The sequence below is a fragment of the Pteropus vampyrus genome, unplaced genomic scaffold (assembly GCF_000151845.1).
Source record: "Pteropus vampyrus isolate Shadow unplaced genomic scaffold, Pvam_2.0 Scaffold22, whole genome shotgun sequence".
Classification (NCBI taxonomy): domain Eukaryota; kingdom Metazoa; phylum Chordata; class Mammalia; order Chiroptera; family Pteropodidae; genus Pteropus; species Pteropus vampyrus.
This window is the reverse complement of record NW_011888803.1, coordinates 15,581,605-15,600,639: the sequence shown is the minus strand read 5'-3', so window position 1 is coordinate 15,600,639 and position 19,035 is coordinate 15,581,605. Positions and strand designations below refer to the sequence as shown.

The following is a 19,035-nucleotide window of genomic DNA, read 5'->3' as shown; positions in this document are numbered from 1 at the left end:
CTTGGAAGGATAACTTAGACCTTGGCTCCCATCTGCAAGGACAGTCTGAGAGACCAGATGTCTCTCATATCCTGAAGACATCACCAGGGAGTCCTGGTATCCTCACCTCTACAAAGTTATTACACAGAGAATGAATCAAGAATTTCAGGTACACTGGCACCATATTCTAGTCCAGAAGTTTCTGACAAATATGTTCCACAAAAATTTTTGTAATTCCAAAGTACATTTAGCAGGTGGAGTGGATTTTTATTATTTTTTAAAATAAATTACTAGAGAAAATCCAAAACATTTTTCTTATTCTGCCTCTTTCTTCTTTGTCATCTCACTCATATCTCTCTGCCTAAATTATTCCTTAGCATGTTAGCAAGGCCTAGTTACAAAAAACAAACACATACTTATAAGTGTGAGATGACTCACTTTTATTTTACCACATCTTAATTTTAATAAAATTAAGAAGACTGAAAACATCCCTATTCTTACTACCATAATATCTACTTGCTAGTTTTTCAGGCCTCCCTTTCCCACTCCCATGTTGAATCCCAGACCACAAACTAGTATAATTTTTCATTCTTGCCATTATATGTAGGAATATAGAATTTAAATTGCTGATCAAGTTTCACACAGAATTTAAAAAAAAAGAAAAAGAAACAAAACGAGAGAGAAAAGAAAAAAAGAAAGGAGGAAGGAAGGAAGGAAGGAAGGAAGGAAGGAAGGAAGGAAGGAAGGAAGAAAATTGAAGAAGAATATGTACCTATGCATAATTTGCAATTTTGTTAGCAAGCACACCTACACAAAACCTCCATTCTCCCTGTTCATGGAGAAGAGAAGGGTTATGAATAATCAAAGTGCGGCCTAATCCAAAATCGTTTAAAATTAAAATATATTAAATCAGCCCTTTTCATTTTGCCAATAAATTCATTATTACCCTTTTTGATTCAAGCTAATGATAAATAAAATAAATCTTCATTTTTAAAATATAGCAACCAACAAAAGGCCATCTTTTCTTACTCCCAGGAGAGTAAAAAGCAAAATTTTAAAGTTTACTATAAACGATCTTTAAAATTGAAAATCACACAAAGATTTTTAAGAGCTGGGTGACATATAGATTAGAAATAAAGAAAAATGAATATGAAAAAGAAGCCAAAGTTTAGCAGACGAAAAAAAAAACATAAGAATGTATGAAGAACTTTCACTTACATCCTCTAATCCATACCATGCTGTCTGTATTCTAGTTATAGTATTTGTTGACCGCTGTCTTCCCAGATAGACGGCTCACTCTCTGAGCCCAGGGACTGTGTTTTACTATATCCTCATTCCTCCCGTGCAGTCCAGTGCCTGGCACAATTGCAGGCAACCACAACAAACATCTGTGGAGTATTCCACATGACTATGAACGAGTCGGTCAGGACCCCTGGACTGTCAGAGTTTACAATTAATTGGACATGTGTTTGATGAGCTGAGTTGAATGGAAACCTAGGTTAGGACGGGTACTGTTATAACCAATTTACAACTGAGGAAACCGAGTCCATAAAACAACATAGCCCAGAACTTTTGACTATAAATCCTGAGCTCTTTCTACTCTACATAAGCATTTTGTTTTAATTTCTAATGACACTCTCTTTGTGAACCTACTTACTTGAAACTAATTTCTTCTAATACCTTCAGGGTCTTTAGAAACTGGCAGCATGTGATGCGTCTGAATTTCACATACGTAATTAGTTTTCACTGCCACAATCCAGTTTTAATCACTCTATTAGTACTATAAACTTATAATGAAGATATAGGATGTAACTAGTAAACAGAATGAATACTCTTTAAATAAAAGAACTTTTTAAAGCCTAGCCAATGTGCTAATTTGTCTTGCCCTTTGTATGTATTATTTTCTGCCTTATATATTTAGCTTATATATTTAGCTTAATTTACACTTCGATGGCCAGCATTTGTTACTCTCCAACAGATGGCTAAAATGGCAAGCACAAGGAAATGAGATCTAGATTAATGTTCTTCCATTTCCAAGGAAGAAAACATACACTACTTTTTAAGTGAAGTGTATACATTCCCTGACAATGAACGAGAAGAATTTGTGTGTCACATATGTCTAATAAATGCTATCTGTTCAAGAACCAAAGAGGAATACTTTCTCCAAGACCATGTATCTCCTCCTTATATACAGAAACTTGACAAGCTTTACTGCTCAGATCACAGAGTAATTCTCAGACTTCCACTTTTGTCACGGAGTCATCTGCAACTGAGGATTTTAAAGTGGATTCCCCTGTGGAGATTTACCTTTACAGCTTATTAGATCTCCAGGTAATAAAGAGCTTAGATTCCTGTAAAGTAGGCTACAAGGGATATTGAACTAGCTGTGCTTTAGACATCTGACTATGCAATGTTTATGAATTCAACTAACTGGGGCCACAACTTATATATGAATATCTTTGGGGAGAAGGGAAATAGTTGAGAGTCACTGCTTTGGGGACTTGTTAAAGCCAGAGTGCATTTCTGTCAAGTTTATGGCCCATGGCCTATGACATCTCAGAGGCTGTCCATACTAGTGGACAACACAGCTATGAAACTTTATGCTTTTATGTCCTTGTTCACGGCCTTCTCACCACACCCTCAGTAAGTCTACTGAACTACTTATTTTCCAAGACCGAGCTACATTCCAAGTGCCCCTTCTCTGATCCCCTTGTCATGTAATCTTAACTGCATACCCGTTGGTACATTGGGCTTAAACACTGTGGTAGATGTTCACATTATACTATGGTTATTTGTGTGCATATTTATTATTCTGGCTAGACAACAAGCTAATCCCTGGAAAGTAGGAGCCACATGTTTCTCATTTTTCATCCCAATCATCCAGTTCAGCATCTGACACTTGGTAGATATTCACTTAGTATTTCTTGGTAACTACAGCACCAAGACTGATATGATTTTTTTCCAGATCCCAATGAGGAAACTGTACTTTAGGTCCCAGAATCAGAATTAAAACTCAGATCTATTTGCTTCCAAAATCCATTTCTTTCCACTATACCATCTCTCAATGAAACAATGCTAAACTGAAACATTCATATAAAAACATTTCTTACTGATGGAAATATATAAATTAAGGTCTGGAGAGATTATTCAGGCAAAATATAAGCTTAGTTACTCAGATTGTATACAGGTGTGTAGAAAGCAGGGAGACAGATACAAAATAATAAATAACACAAATTAAAGGAGAAAGTTTACCCTCACTCCTTTTGCACCTAAGATAGACTTCTTGGAAAACCTTTATCAAGTTTGCTTGCTTGCTTGCTTACTTGTTTGTTTGTTTGTTTGTTTGTTTTCCTGAGCATAAAGTACTACATTAAGGAGAAAAACAAAGTTCAATTAAATTTTTATCAACTTAAGTTTGTTTTACAATTCGTTGGAAAAAATACCACTACATTTCTGCTTCATTTCAACTCCTTATTTTTACCCTGCAATCTCAAAATTATAAAGGTAAGGTAAGGAATAATGGTGATAATGTGGAATGAAAGAAACAGTTTGACAACAGTTTGACAACAGAGGCAAAACAACATTATCCACCTAACGTTAGAGAGTCAGAAACTCCTTCTACCACCCCAAAATTGGAATGAACCTATTTCTATGATTAATCTAGGTCTTATAACAAGAGGCCTAACTTACTGTATGCCTTAATTTCATTCAATAGAAATAATTCAAGGAATCCATGAGATGACACAAAATCAATCACACATGAAACATTGAGTCTTCCCTCTACTATTTTCTATTCCACCAGCATTTTATTTATAATGAAGAAATAAATGAATAGAGTCAGAGAAGGGGCTTGTTTGTGTTCAAATTTCCATGCTGTGTTTCTTTGCAATTAATCATAGTGCTTTACGTGATATGAAATACTGAAGGGGAAAAAAAGCACATTTATTTAAGAAAGCAGGTCTCTAACACTTTCTTAGATATAGAGGGAAAAAAATCAGCTACTTAAACCATCACATGAAAAAGAACAATACTTCATCCAGTGTTAATCCCAACTAAAGTCTTCAGCGACACATTACCAGAGACTGTGGAATTATTTTTTCTTAAGTTTTATTAAACATGCTTCAGAATTACTGTACCCCAATTAGCAATAACCATAAACTAGAAGCCAATTTTGTTTGCGAGGGCTGTCTAGTCAATTTCTGGCTGATCCCTCCTGGTATTACTTTCATTATGAGCACTCAGAAGAATAACTGTGTTTGGATGGCTTGTTGTTGCAATTAGGTTTCCAGGTTACCGACTACCAAACAACCCTGGGCTGAAAGTTACTTCCAGACATACTGTTCCAAAGACTCTAAAACCCGCCATAGGCATCAAAAGATAAACAGCAATCTTCACACTCAGGGGTAGTAGAATAATAAATCAAAGGAAAGGGTCACCCTGTATAAACAGTATTGGTTGGGCAACCTTGCACTGAAAAGTCATTCTGTCTAGCTTCAAAAGAGGAGGAATTCTGTCTCCTAAATTATCTGAAGACTTGGCCTTTTAAAATGGACCACCACAAAGAACACTTAGGAATTTTTGTCTTGTAAATTTGCTTTGCTAATGTGGAAGGCAGATTATTTTCTTGATTCAATGCTAGTCCATCTCTTTCTAGATTATTGTGGGCAGAGAGGGTTCAGAAGGAAAGGGTAGAGAGCCCGCAGCCACTGAGGGGCAGGGAAATAGTATCTATAAGGAGTAATATTTTAAATGGACACCATTCACTCTGAATAAGAGAAGGTTAAGCTGCGGTTTAATATATATTTCTCAATCCTGTGATGAGCCCTTCCCTAGCACAGAGGTGCCCAGTTGCGTTCCCAAAAGGCTTAAATTGCAGTTATAGAAACTAGGTATTTTCATCATTAAAGTGAATTACAGTGAAAAGCAACAGAACTATTTTCCCTACTCTACAAATACAATATTTGGGGAAAAAAGAATATTGAAATAAAAGGCAAAAATTGGATGCCTTTCCTTGTCTTTTCCAGTAGGATAAAGATACATACTGGCATACATCAGCTTGCCTTCTTGTGTTCCCAGCTCTTCCAGATGTCTCCCTTCTTTTACTCAAACAGCTACTGTAATCACACCCATTCTATAAAATCTTTCCTATATAACTGAAGACAGAAAAAGATCTCTCCTGTGGTGACATGTAATTCCCACAGCTCTCCCTTCACTCACAGCCTTATAATATACATTAACCCACTGCTTAAACATGATATTAACAAATCAATCAAGTCTCAGTTCAGTGTTAACTTTGTCTTATACCTTTATCAGTATTTCCTATCTGTCTTACATTACAAGCTCCTAAATGACAGCCATTTTCTCTTTCTCTTTCTTTTTTTTTTTTTTTTTTTTGCCACTCTTTCTTGATAAGCAACCCAGCACAGTGGCATGATGACTTTGCAACATCAAAAGAAAGAAGCAGACTTGCTCTCATGTAGTGCAAATGTTTTGATATAACGGCTTTATTTCATAATTTCATGTGAAGTCTTTATTAATTTCTTTGAGTAATAATTGATAGCTATCTACTTCTGAAAAAGAAAATGTACCTCAGATCAATTAGGAAAAAAATCTTTATGTGGCCTAAATAACAAATGGAACTAACACATTATTGTTTGCAGTCTCACTTCTAATATGTGTATGAAAACCTTTCATTTTTATTAACTTCTAAATCATATACTTCATCTACATTATTTGAAGGAAACAGGAATTACTTTTGCCAAATTACTAGTGAATTTTCTTCCTACATGTCTTCCAGTTAGATAGGAAAATTTTATACCATAGTCTTCTATATGACCTCAAGTAATTTTAGCAAATAAGTCTTCAAAATCTGGCAACAGAAAATTCTATTTCCTTTCATTAGAATGGATGACATATATATATATATTTTTTTTTTTTTATCCAATCCTTTAATAAATAACGATCACTAAACATGGTCATGGCATTGTAAGCAGTTATTTAGTCACTTATTCACTCATTCATTTATTAAGCAACTCTTTCATTTATTAAATTTTCCTCATTGTAATCTGTTTTATCTTACCTATAAATTTGACTCCCTGATATTTCATTACTTTTTCTATTCAAATCATTAATCCATGTCAACTTCAAAAACCACTTACTGAAATGATCTGGAGTATTTTTTGCCAAAATTAACATGCTAATAGAAATGTTATCAAGAAATAAAAAATCACTTGGGCTGAGGGTACGGTCAACGATGCACATACTTGACCCTCAAAATATCTGCATTTAATCAAGACGTCACAGCATGTATACTTTTTAACTTTGAAAATAAGATGTTATAAACACTGAAAAGAGATCAAGTGAGAAGCTGGCTGCCGAAGTTTTTTTTTTTTTTAAATCATATTTAATAAGCACAATAAAGGCTTGAAAGGCAACATGCTAAGCGGTCAAAGGTTAGTAAATAAAGTAAAAAGATAAGGAAATGAAAAGAGGATGGAAGAAATTAAGAGGGGTGGAATGGAGATTTCCAAAATGCTGAATACAAGACAAAGAAAGAAAAGAAAAATATGTGGAAAAAAATGTAAATATGACCTAATAAAAAAAAATTAACCACAAAAGTTATTAAATAATTATATTTAGAATTAACCTCTATTTCTTATATCTAAATACAAATATCTGGATATAATAAAATATTTAGATATATTTAGAAATATCTAAATGTGTTTATATATTTTTTCATAATTTATGAAGTCACGTTTTTAAATATCTGCATGTGACTGTTAAAAATTTAGCATATTAAATACCACATGTTAATATGTTTCTACTCAGTTCTAGTGATGAATTATACTTCTGAAGATCAAATTAAATAGCTCTTTCATGTTCTTTTTCCTATACTGACAACATTGTACAGGAAAAAGTATCCCAGAACATAGTGGTGCTTCCTCACCAACCAGAAAACCAATAAAAAGAAATTGTTTATAGATTGTAATAAATCATATATATAGTGTGCTAATTCTGAAAGCAATTAAGTAAAAAATTAGTTCTTCATTTCAGGATGCTAAAAAAAATAAAAGAAAATAAGAGAAATGGAAAGGAAGATAGCCTGTGTGTTAACTCACAAAGTAATTATCAAATATATTGACATCTGAAGGTATACAATAACTGCATAAAAGCTATAAGCAAAAGAAATTCCCCGTATGGCAGACTGTGTTTTCCAAAACTGATGATGGCAATATTTCTGGCCCATTTCCTTTTCTAGAATCTTTCTACTCCCCTTCAAGAGGTAAAGTCTGTTTCACCTCCCTAAAATCCTGGACAGGACTTGGACTTCCTGGAAGAATAAAGGACAATCAAAGTGACACTACATGACATCTGAGTGCTGTGATTGGGTGTGTGTTCTCTCTCTCTCTCTCTCTGTCTGCCTCCCTCCCTACTTGTCCTTGAAACTCCATCACCATTCTGTGAAGAAATCCACTCTAGCCCACAGAGAGAGACCACGTGGTATAGAGGAACTAAGACTCAGCTGACAGCCATCACTCCCATGAGTGAACAAGCTTTCAAATGATTTCAGCATTCAGCCTTCAATCTTCAGCTAGGGCTCCAGAGATCATGAGGCAGAGAAAAACCATCTCTGCTGTGCTCTCCCTGAGTTCCTGACACACACAATCCATGAGCAAAACATGCCATTGTTTTATGCTAGTAAGTTATCAGGTAATTTATTATATGTACTTAATAACTGGAAACCCTTGTTTTCAAAAATATCTAAAAATTTCTAATCGTAAAAGAAACAAAAGTATTTAAAAGCAAAAACTGACTACAACTATTTTTATGCACCAAGAAAGCAGTGTGATTACTATTCTTTAAAAATAAAATATTCTGTGTGCCAGACATTGTATTTGATGTTGGGATGGTGGGGCAGTACAAAGATAGTATAAGCAGGCATAGTACGTGACCTCTTGGAGTTTACAATCCAGAGAGAAAGACTCTAATCAACTATTCAACCCCACAAAGGTACATTCAGCTGTAACAAGTGTTGCAAAGCAGGGAACCCTGATATGTGTGTACTAATAATGGGGGAATTTGATCTAGTTAGAAAGGTCAGAGAGGGCTTCCCCGAGGATACCTGAGGTGGGGTAAGTTTGAGCCAAAGAGGCAAATGAAGAAATGGGGTAGAATGTTCCAAACTCGGAGAACAGGGATGGACAAAGGCCCAAGGTAAGAGGCAGTCTGGGATACACCATGGATGAAAGGAAGGCCAGTAGTCATGCAACGTTACTTCCACTGTATTCTCGTCTTCCAGGCAGTCCAAAGCCCCATTCATGTTTGTAGGGAAGAAAAATTTGACCCTACCATTTGATGGGGAGTGGCATGGTCAGAGAAAATGGAGCAAAGGGAAGAAGAATGGATCTGGAAGAATATGAAGAACTCATAGGACAGAATCTTTCAGAATTTAATTGACCACCACTCAGAAGAAGAAATACATCTTACACTGCAACCTAATTTGCACACAAACGCTAAATCGAAATCACAGTTTCGCAAATCAGTACTTACCTTCACTACTCATAGTGCAATCTGATATCATCTACTTTATTTTTATATATCTTAATCACAACTAAATTGATTTTCAATGTACTAAAGGGTCATGCTCTGAAGTTTGAAAAACGCTGATATAAGTAAGGCTTTGTAGGCTAAGTTAAGGTATTTATCTCAAGGCTAAGAGTAATGGGAAGTCACTGAAGAGTTTTAAATTCAATGGTAAGATCAGATTTGTATTTCTACAAATAGAAAACAGAATGCAGAAGAAGCAGAATAGGTGCAAGGAAAGCATATGGGAGACTATTAAGATAAATCTGTAGTAGCTTGAATTATGATGGTAGTGGTGGTGGTGGTGGTGGTGGAAAGAAGTGGATGAATTCCAGATACTTGGGAATAGGTACTGATGGGAGTCCTTAATTAAACATTAAGGATGAAGGAGGGTTTTGACTCTCAAACCTGGATGGGCAGTGGCACTATTATCTGGAATGAACACAGGATGGAAACCAAGTATGGAGCAGGGAAGATAGCTCTTGCAAATAAAACCGGCTTCTAGTTTATGGGTTACTGCTAATTGGAATACAGTGATCCTGAAGCATGTTTAGTGGAAATTTTTTTTAAATAATTCCACAGTCTCTGGTAATGTGTTCACTTAAGATTTTACTTAAGACTAACACTGGACCAGTTATTATTCTTTTATTACCCTGGTAATAAAAGGTAATAACTTTCTAGAGATATTGAATATAATATTCTATCTTGAGCTGCTAAGAACAGCTCTGAACTTTTGCTTAGCTAGTTGATTAAAACTGGGACTTAGTGGTGGCCCTCATTAAATGAACTTAAGATGTCAAAATCAGAGCAGTTTGGCAAACTATGGCCCATGGGCCAAATTCTGCCTGTCTTCTGTTTTCCAATAAAGTTTTATTAGAATACAGCCATACCCATTCACTCACAGATTGTCAATAGCTGTTTTCATTCCACAACAGCAGAGTTGAGTAGTTACAACAGTTAATATATGGCCTGTAAAGTTGAAGATATTTCCTGTGTCTCTTCCTTAACAGAAATTAATTGATAACTGACTCAGAGGAAGTGATCGGAAGACTTAAGGAGATAGAAATGGCAGCAGATTTTTCATGAGCGCTCCACCCACTAATCTCTTATCTATGAGACTCAAGTGATGATCTCAAATACACTTCCTTCAATGAGGTCTTGAGAAACACATTGGTGAGAAATGTTGCTCCAACAACACTAATAGTGTTCTAGCAGTTGTTCTTTCCAGATCAGACATGTTGGTGGAAGATGTTGTATTAGACATGGGCTCTCTGGTTTAAATGGGGCATCAGGATTCTAGGGTAACAGAAGAGAAAGCAGCATTCCTTTTCCAGAGACAAAGTAGGCACCATAAGTAACCATGAGAAGCAGCAGAGTCAATACGGTAACTACAATGAACTGATCTGTAAGAACCTATGATGCTGACTAAACGATCATGGTATTTCTAAGATTAAAAGAGTTATACAATCCGCTACTTGATTTTTTGTGAAAAAAAAATCTCCAGATCTTATAAATAGAGGCCTGGCTTAGAGTACCAGTTGTCAAATCACACAATTACCAGACTTAATAGCCCCTGAGGTACCCTCATACCAGGAGGCCTGGTACTCTTGCCGAAGGATTCTACAATATCACAAAAAAATACTTTTGAGTTTTCCTCAAAGCATTTTCAGTGAGATCCACAACCACTAATCAGAGAAATATACCCTGTTGGGTCATGAAATACTCAGCCCACTGAGGATTAAACAGACATTGGCTCTTAGACACACCAAGAGTTTTGCTTCCGTAGATATAAATCTCTTAGAGAGAACCTCTTACACCTGTGAACTGATACCTGTACAAAGTATTCACAATAGTAATACAAAAAAAGAAAGGAAGGGAAGATCACAAATAATCCAAATGTCATCAGTTAGAAAATGAATAAATAGCATTATATACACAAAAAGGAACACAGTGCCACAAGGAGAATGAAAGAACCACGGCTCCTCATAACACGGGTGAATACTGCAAAACTCAGTGTCAAGCAAAAAAGCACGTTGCAAAAGAATACATACAGTGCGATTCCATTTACATCAAATGACAAACTTAACTATGTATTGTTTAGGATTACATACACATGAAGTAAAACCATAGAGAAATGCAAAGGGATGATTACATAAAATTCGAGATTGTGTTTACATATTTGGAAGAAGCAGGAAGTGAGACTGAGGAGAGACACGAGGAGCTCTAACTGTATTTGTTCTGTATTTCTAAAGCTGAATATAGTACACAGATGTCAATTTTATTGTTCTACAAACCGTATGTATAGTTTCTCTTTTTAATAGTATTTTAAAAATAATGAAGTTAATGGAAGACATCAGCAATTCAATATAGAGAACACTACCAAGAGCTCAGATCCCTCCAGAACAAAAATTGGGGCTACCTCACCAGTTTAGAATCCTAAGCAAATGAAGTACTAATTAAAGGTAAGAAGGAAAAATTTATGGATAGTAGAAAAGAAAGTCATGAATACCATTCTCAAATCTCATGATTCTCATTTCCTTTCTTGCAGTGTCATGTAAATATTGGATATTGTGTCCATAATTAACATCCTTTTCCCCTCTCTCCCTTTACCCCACTGACTTATGTGATATAATAATAGTTACACTTATTATTTAGTTTAGGATATAGGTTGCAAAATATTGAGATGGGACAACAGTAGAACTAGAAAAAGAACAGACATCACTCAGAGAACCTTGGAACAGATGTAGTAATTAAGGAGAATGTGAGTAATTTCCTTTTGAAGAAGAAAATAGGTATGTTTTCAGAGGTTTGAAAAACGTCAGCATGGATTTTGGCAGAAACAAAATACATGCTAATGTTGGACCACCAAGGGATGTGTAAATATTTGGCATATTTGGGCTTTCTAGCATCTGAATACATTTTCTATTAGAATAGAGTTCCCACCACATGAAGCTTGGAGGAAGGTAGATCCCTCCACCACCCACAGAAGTTAAAAAGGCCAATATTCACTTTATCAGCCCTACTGCAGTTAAGCCATTAGAACGTGACCTTTGCTGGGCCCAACAGTCCCACCCAAGGCTTTTACACCAGTACCAGTGATTCAACAAAGCAGAGAAGGTGAAAGCGGTGCCATCATTAACAACAAAGTCCAATCTCTATGGCTAGTGCTTGCAATATCCACTATGAAAAGTTTGGGGCAGTGTCTGAGAAGCTGGATGTCTCCATTTTTCAATGGTGCTGATAGTAAATGGCAGTATCATCTGGGTTGTGGTCGCCTTGACTCCTTTGTAACTGCTCATTTCTGACCTTTCTTCAGCTCTATCAGAGGTTTTAAAGAAGGGGTCCCCAACTCCCGGGGCTGTGGACCATAATCAGTCTGTGGCCTGTTAGGAATCAGGGAGCACATCAGGAGGCAAGTGGTGGGTAAGCCAGAGAAGCTTTATCTGTATTTGCAGCTGCTCCCCAGTGCTAGCATCACTGCCTCAGCTCCACCTCAGACCATCAGGCTTTAGATTCTCATTGGAGCACCATTTCTGGTGCCAAAAAGGTTGGGGACCGCTGTTTTAAAGGATATCTAACATATTTTCAAAAATTCCTTTTCTGCTAAAATAAGACATAGACATTTTCTTTTGCTTATTGAAAATATCCTAGCTAAATCACATGTGTAATTTTTACTCTCTCTACATCTGTCTTTGTGAAATGATGTAAACCCTCAATATGTGAAGAAAAACTCCAAGATTCACTCAAATGTAGAGTGCTATTTTATTTACTAAAATATTACCTCTTTTGTGTGTTTATGCATTAATCTTAACCACTTATCAAACATCTACTCTATGGTCACTCCAGTCAGAAAGAGTGATAAGTATCACCTGGAATCTGCAGAGGGTTTTGTAATTGAACAAGTACTTACATGCACATTTTCTCTTTTTGACCAGAGCCTGCAAAATCATTCAATACGATGTCTTATTCCATTTACCAACTACTCAAATCACGCAGCTCTTATTAACATCAGCAGCAACGTAGCATTCTTTTCATTTATTGAGTTCTAACTATACATCAGGCACAATGTTAGGGGCTTAGTACATGTCTCTGTATTTCTAATCTTCACAGAAACCCTTTAAAGGTATTATTATTTCCATATTTCAGATGAAGAAAGTGGGGCCCACAGAGCTCAGGTGATTTGTACCCTGAGATCTTGGGGGAAAGATGCAGTTTGTCTCCAAAGTATGATGCCTACCCTATTCCGGAACTTCCTCCAATCCTGCAAGTTGCTTTGTTTGCCTGGTAACATGGTCTCTGTGACTCAAAACATCTGGTCAGAATAACTAAAGGAAATGAATGGCCCGTTGACAGTAAACATGATAATAAAATTTTTTTTAAAGCATTCATGGTTCTTGGCTCAATATCTCATTCTCTAATCTCTTCACACTCTATAGTAAATTTCCACATAAAAAGACTGTTGGTTCCCTGTGGGAACCCTTTTATAAGTAGACATTCCAAAGCCATTTCAAGTAATGTGTTGGAAACATTCAGCGTAAATATTCTGACCTATAGGGAATAGTAGCAATGGCAAAAAAAAAAACAAAGTCAATTGAGAATAATACAGCTAAAATAACTCTAGGCAAGAGTTTGTGATTAATGATGACTTGTTAAGGAAGGATATTAAGAAAATTTAAAAAATTATGCCCCTTTTTTGCAATCACTTCCTATTTTTTAGTCTCCCTTATATATATATTCTCCTTCCTATCACCACTAAGTCAAAGTATAATAAATAAATCCATATAATAAATAAATCCCTTCACTCTCCAAATGCCCTTTCAGGAAGAAAAAGACACTGCATGATCCACTTTACTTAATTCTGTTAACTTGGTAGGAAATGCTGCCCTTGGCACTAACATACACGTTAACACGCAGGCCCTCTTGGCTGTGAGCTCTGCAGGACCATGTCTTGGCCACCAACTTCCTCTTCCATAAAATGGGAACAATAACCACCCACCTCATAAGGTTGCTGTGAGGATTAGATCACACAATCTTTGTAAAATGACTAGAACAATATCGAGCACACACTAAAGAAACACACATTCTCATGCACCCATGAAGAGTTCTGGTTTTGTACATCTTCCAAAATTTGGGTTGGCTCAATGTTTCAGTGTTCAAAGAGTTAACATTTCATATATTTCTGTCACCATTATCAAAAGACAAACGTTCCCCCCATCTCAAAGAACTGCAATACCATCTATTCAGTTGCCCTGGCCAGAAATCCAAGAACCGCTCAACTGTTGACTCTTCATTTCTCTCACATCCAGTCAAGCACTAAGTCCTGTTTCTCCAAGCTGATCATTCTACCATCTCCACAGCCTCTCCCATCACAAGTACCACATTCGTCTTCATTAAATGGTCTCCTGGCCTCCAAACTTACTGTGGCAGCAAGATTGATCATGTCAATTCACTGCCGAAAACCCCTCAATAACTTCCAGTCGGTTTTAAGGGAAAGTCAAAACTCCTTTTTAAAAATCCTTAGTGGCTTGGTCCTTTTCTACTTCCCATTTCATCTCTCAAGTATCTCCGACCCTCCCTTCCATCCCAATATCTTCTGATGCTTCAGCCAAACAGAACCTGTGTATATTTTTCGAATGTGCCACACATTTGCTCATCTGCAGATGTTCACACATGCTGTTCCCTTTATTTGGAACACTCTTCCTCCCCCTGTTGGCCTGGCTGATATCTACTCATCCCCTCTGAGTCTCAACTTAAATGCTTTTTCTTTCAGGAGGCTTGTGAGGATTCCCTGGTCTGTGGTAATGCCCTCTAATACCCTGTGCCCCTGCACTCTCTTATACAGCATGCTTCATGATAACGGCTTGTTTGCTGATCTGCCTTCTCTACCAGACAGCAAGCTTGATAAAGGCTGTAACTCCTTGCCTTTGTGAATCTAATTAGCATGATGGCTGGCACATAAATAGTTACTCAGAAAAATTTCAATAAAAGAATGTGATATTATTTTTTTACTACCAAAAGAAGCCATACATTTGTGATTAGTGTCATTCCCTTGAGCGTCAAACACTCTCACATTCAAGGAGTCCTAAAATAATAGCAGATGCATACAGCAATTCATCTCTAGACTCCCCTTCCCGAGACACTGTAAGCAAAGTCATAGTCTATAATCTGTTAGGGTCACTGGGAGGCTGCCATTATGGTTTTAAAATTCAGAGTGATCCTATGGTGTCTGGGACACAAGCTAAGCTAACATTTCCACAGATTAAAATGCAGACAGCTAGCCAAGACTGTCTTTCCATGAATGAATACTTTTATAATAACCATTGGGCAGGTCCACTTGATGCCAAATTTGATGCACAGGACTCCACTAACTTGATACTATAAGAGAGAACAAAGGGAATTCCTAAACAGATGGAGAATTACAATTTGAATATGAATAAATATGAGCAAGTGAATTAAAGAAGTGGGAGAGGGGAAGAGTTTCGAAATAAATAAGAGTCACTAAGTAAAAATGCTGAAAATTCCCAGCAACAAATCATATTGGCTATATATACCCAAGTAGGTGTTTAGGTTGACTAATATGTAAGGCGAGCCAGACAAAGTTAATCAATATTATTGATAAAATAATTGAAACAGGAAAAACACAAGGGAATAGCAATCTGATTAGGGGAAGTGCCAGCTAGGAGAAAGGTAATTTAATCCAATTTCTATATACCACTTGACTAAATTAAATATCAGTCATTTGAGCGTTCATGAGAAACAAGCTATATATTTGAAAAAGCCATATAAAATAATCTTTTGGTTATAGTAAAAAATATAAATGTATAATTTAAAAATTGATACTCCAAATCATTTTTTAATTGTGCCTTTTGAAAACCAGCTGTGGAAAATCCCATACTAGCTAATGCAAAACTTGAACTACTGGAAATTGAGTTATCTGCTCACGTTTAGGAAAACAGTCTGTGAATATGGATTTTTATCAATTAGTATATAATTAACAAAATGCAACTTGGGTAATAATAAATGACTTGTTTTATAACAATTTCCAAAAGTTGGCAGCCTAGTTTACATTAAGCTATATGATTTGAAATAGCAAAGATGGCTTTGGAGGTCCATAAATCTTTGAAACTCAAAAACACTTACTGCTAGAAGGTGAGGAGGGGTGGTGGGGAAAGCAGCATAGACTGCCTGTAGAAATTTCCTAGAGAGAAATGTTCCAGGTTAAACATTAGACATTGCAAATATACCAAGTCAATTTATTTTCCTCTCTCCCACAAGGCCTCACCACGTAAGAGTTTTGCTCCCAGCTAACAGGTGGGCTAAAATCAAACTTATTTCAACAAACAAAACATCCAAACTATGTAATCATGGATGACATCTGAGCCTGATCTGGCTGACTGCTTAAAAAGGAGTCTTTCATGATGACAAATGGGAATTTTCATTGTTGACCAAGCTAAACACTAAGGCATGCACATTCATACTGTATGCTAAAATCAATCTAATGCAAATAAACAGCCCTACATTAAAAAAAAATGCCTCCATCCATCCATTTGAAGTACACTGAAATATGTTTTATTTTTCACAAAAAGATAAGACTATCCAATAGTTCTTCCAATATGGTGATAGATGTAAGCTGAATGACACATACACTCTTGCCAGGACAACTGGATGTTTGGGGGACAATCTGGGGCCAGGGACCTAGCAGAACTAAGAGTTCCATGGGGTTGAAGCCCAAGTCCTTGGTTTCATTAGCAGTATTCTCACAATGCTCCCCACCAGGAAAATTCCAAGAATTTACTGCAGCTCTATGCTACTCTGGATCTTTAAAACAAAATTAGGCATTTCAGAGTAAACACGCACACACACACACACACTGAGAGAGAGAGAGAGAGAGAGAGAGATAGAGAGAGAGAGATTTTTCCTAAATTAGAGAGAAATAAGATTTAAACTGCCTAAACTGACAAGTTTCTATATCTTAATCAAAAATCAATGTATTATCACAGATAACTTTATATGCTTGTTTCTTATCACCAATTTTTCTGAGTTTCACTTCTCTCATTCTTTTAACATATCACACTCCTGGGTTTTCTTTTGTGGGTGAACAATGCATGGGAAAAAATTGAAACATCTCTTTGGAATGGTTACTATATCTGTCAAGAAGGACATACTACTTTCAGTTCTAAACACAAAAACCGCACTCCAGAACAGAAATATTCTCCAAATCCTTTACTTTCATGGTGTTGCTTCAAAATTTGTTGTTTTCTTTTTAATATTCTGACTAGAGGTGCCAGCAAATCACAGCATCACATGCTTACTTACATTGTAGAACTCTCTGAAACCTAAGAAATCATGATGTAAGGAAGAGACGAACATGGATTCCTGCCAGTCACTCCCACAGTTTTCTCCCACACATCACCTCCTCCACGGAAGAGAGTGACAACCTGAGCAGTGGTCCTTCTGGGCTTCCCAGGAAAGCTCTGACAGCAATCTAACTCACAAACCTTTAGGTTAGAGGGCATTTTGAAAGTTAAGTTAATCTCAATTCATCTCCACCATCTTGGTATACAGCCAAATTATGCAAGTCAGAAGAATGTATTTATATTTTAAAATAGATTTTTTTTAAAAAAAGATGACACTTGCTTTCAGTAAGTGTTTAGAAGTATTAACCAGTTTTTTGTTTTTTTTAATTTTCTTTCAATCTGATCTAAATTCTTCAACCTTCAAACCACAGCTCGATTTTGTTTCCCCCTTTTTGAAACCCAGCTGTCATGGAGAAGAGTTAGTCACCATAATTTTTGTAAGCATTGAAGCCAATTAATAAATCTAAATAAATCATTTTCTTCCCTTAAATTAGCAATCTCTAGTATTATTTTTCATTCTTTTTATTCATTCTCATGTAGCTTTTCTTTTAAAGTTTTTTCAGAGTCCTCTTGTGATAATTACCTTGTAATGTCTGAGTGGCACTTTTTATATCCATATGTCCAGAACCTAGCCAACTGCCTGCATTCAGTAGGCTCTTAATAAATATTCTTGATAAAATGTGAAATTATGCATGAGTAGCACTCAGCAAATGGTTGAGCATAATTTGTCTTCTTTGACTATACTTTGCTATTTATTTAGTCATGTTTTCCTATTACTCCTACCTTGTGCAAATAATCATATTCCCATAATGAAGAGTCTCTTTGATTTCACCAGAAAACTCCTTCTAGCAATTATCCTAAAATGCAAATTGAAGTAGTGATTTTCAAGTAAGTAAGTGCACAAGTGTCCAGCAAAAAGCTTGGTAAATCTTGGCAGAATTTAAATCATACTACATATTTCTAAGATTGCATCATCTGTGTTTCTGAATCCCATGAGATATAGGAATAAGTTCTTCTCTGTTCAGTAGGTGTTGTTGTTGGAATTGACAAAAGACTTTATTTTAGTGGGGACAAAAATGAAATTTCTTATTGAGTTTAGCTTGATACTTCAGTGGCATTTTTAAACATACACATTTAGCTAGCAATTTAACTATTATATACTTTTTCTATTTTTTTCTTAAAAGGTTGATAATTATTTTCTAAATGTTTATTAATTTTATGTATTGCTATAGAACAGCTTATTACTATAAATACAAAATTACATATGCTCTAATTTGCATGTCTTCCAATTTCATAGACATTCAATTTCCTAAAAGCATGTCTAAACATCAAACAGAGAGAATGTAAGATATTTGGAACAAAAGCATGATATGTGTTAATGGACAAACTAAAATCACCAACCTTTTAACTTTTGATCAGAGTCGATTACAGTTATTAATGGATATTTAACATTAGACCAATATAGTTCCAGTTTGACATAAACCCACCTCACTCTTGTTCAAACACACAAACACAGACAGTTCAGTATTGACAAAAAGTTAAAATAAGAAACTGTGAAAGAAACTGAAATATAGTCAATTATCCTTAACAGAAAACTCTGTCTTCACTGAGCCTTGGCAAGGTCCCACTCACCTGGAATCACCATAACCACTGATATAAACTGGCTGTCCTTAAAAGAATGCTTCTTACTTAGCAGTTACATTAGGGAGGTAGGGGAAAGTCATAAAATAAAAGACTAGAGAGAGGCTTCAATTATTGTTGGAAGAACTCACAAAAGTGGGTTTTATTTTCTTTGATTCTTCAATAAATTAGTGAACCTGACTAACATAATCTGGAAATCTTTCCCCAAGTTAAAGAAAGAAATATTTAAGAGTTTAACTATTTTCGTAGTTCCCTCTTTGAACCCAGATTTCCCAGGCTAAAGATTAGTGAGTTAAACCACATGTCCCCATGCCTTTCTGCAGTAAGGTTAATAATTACACCCAATTTAATGTCTAGAATCCCATTCCCAACCAAAAGCCTTTAAGTAGCAAATCTCACAGTATGTTTCCTCAGAGATTATGCCTAATCATTAAACTGAAATGTAAAGTTTTAATAATGATATTCAAACCTTAAA

General features: G+C 35.8%; 1 protein-coding gene across 1 annotated transcript in view; it reads right to left on the bottom strand.

Moving 5' to 3' along the window:
- DCDC2 (doublecortin domain containing 2) overlaps positions 1 to 19,035 on the bottom strand; it is a 169,771-nt gene that overhangs the window by 137,963 nt on the left and 12,773 nt on the right. The window lies entirely within an intron of this gene.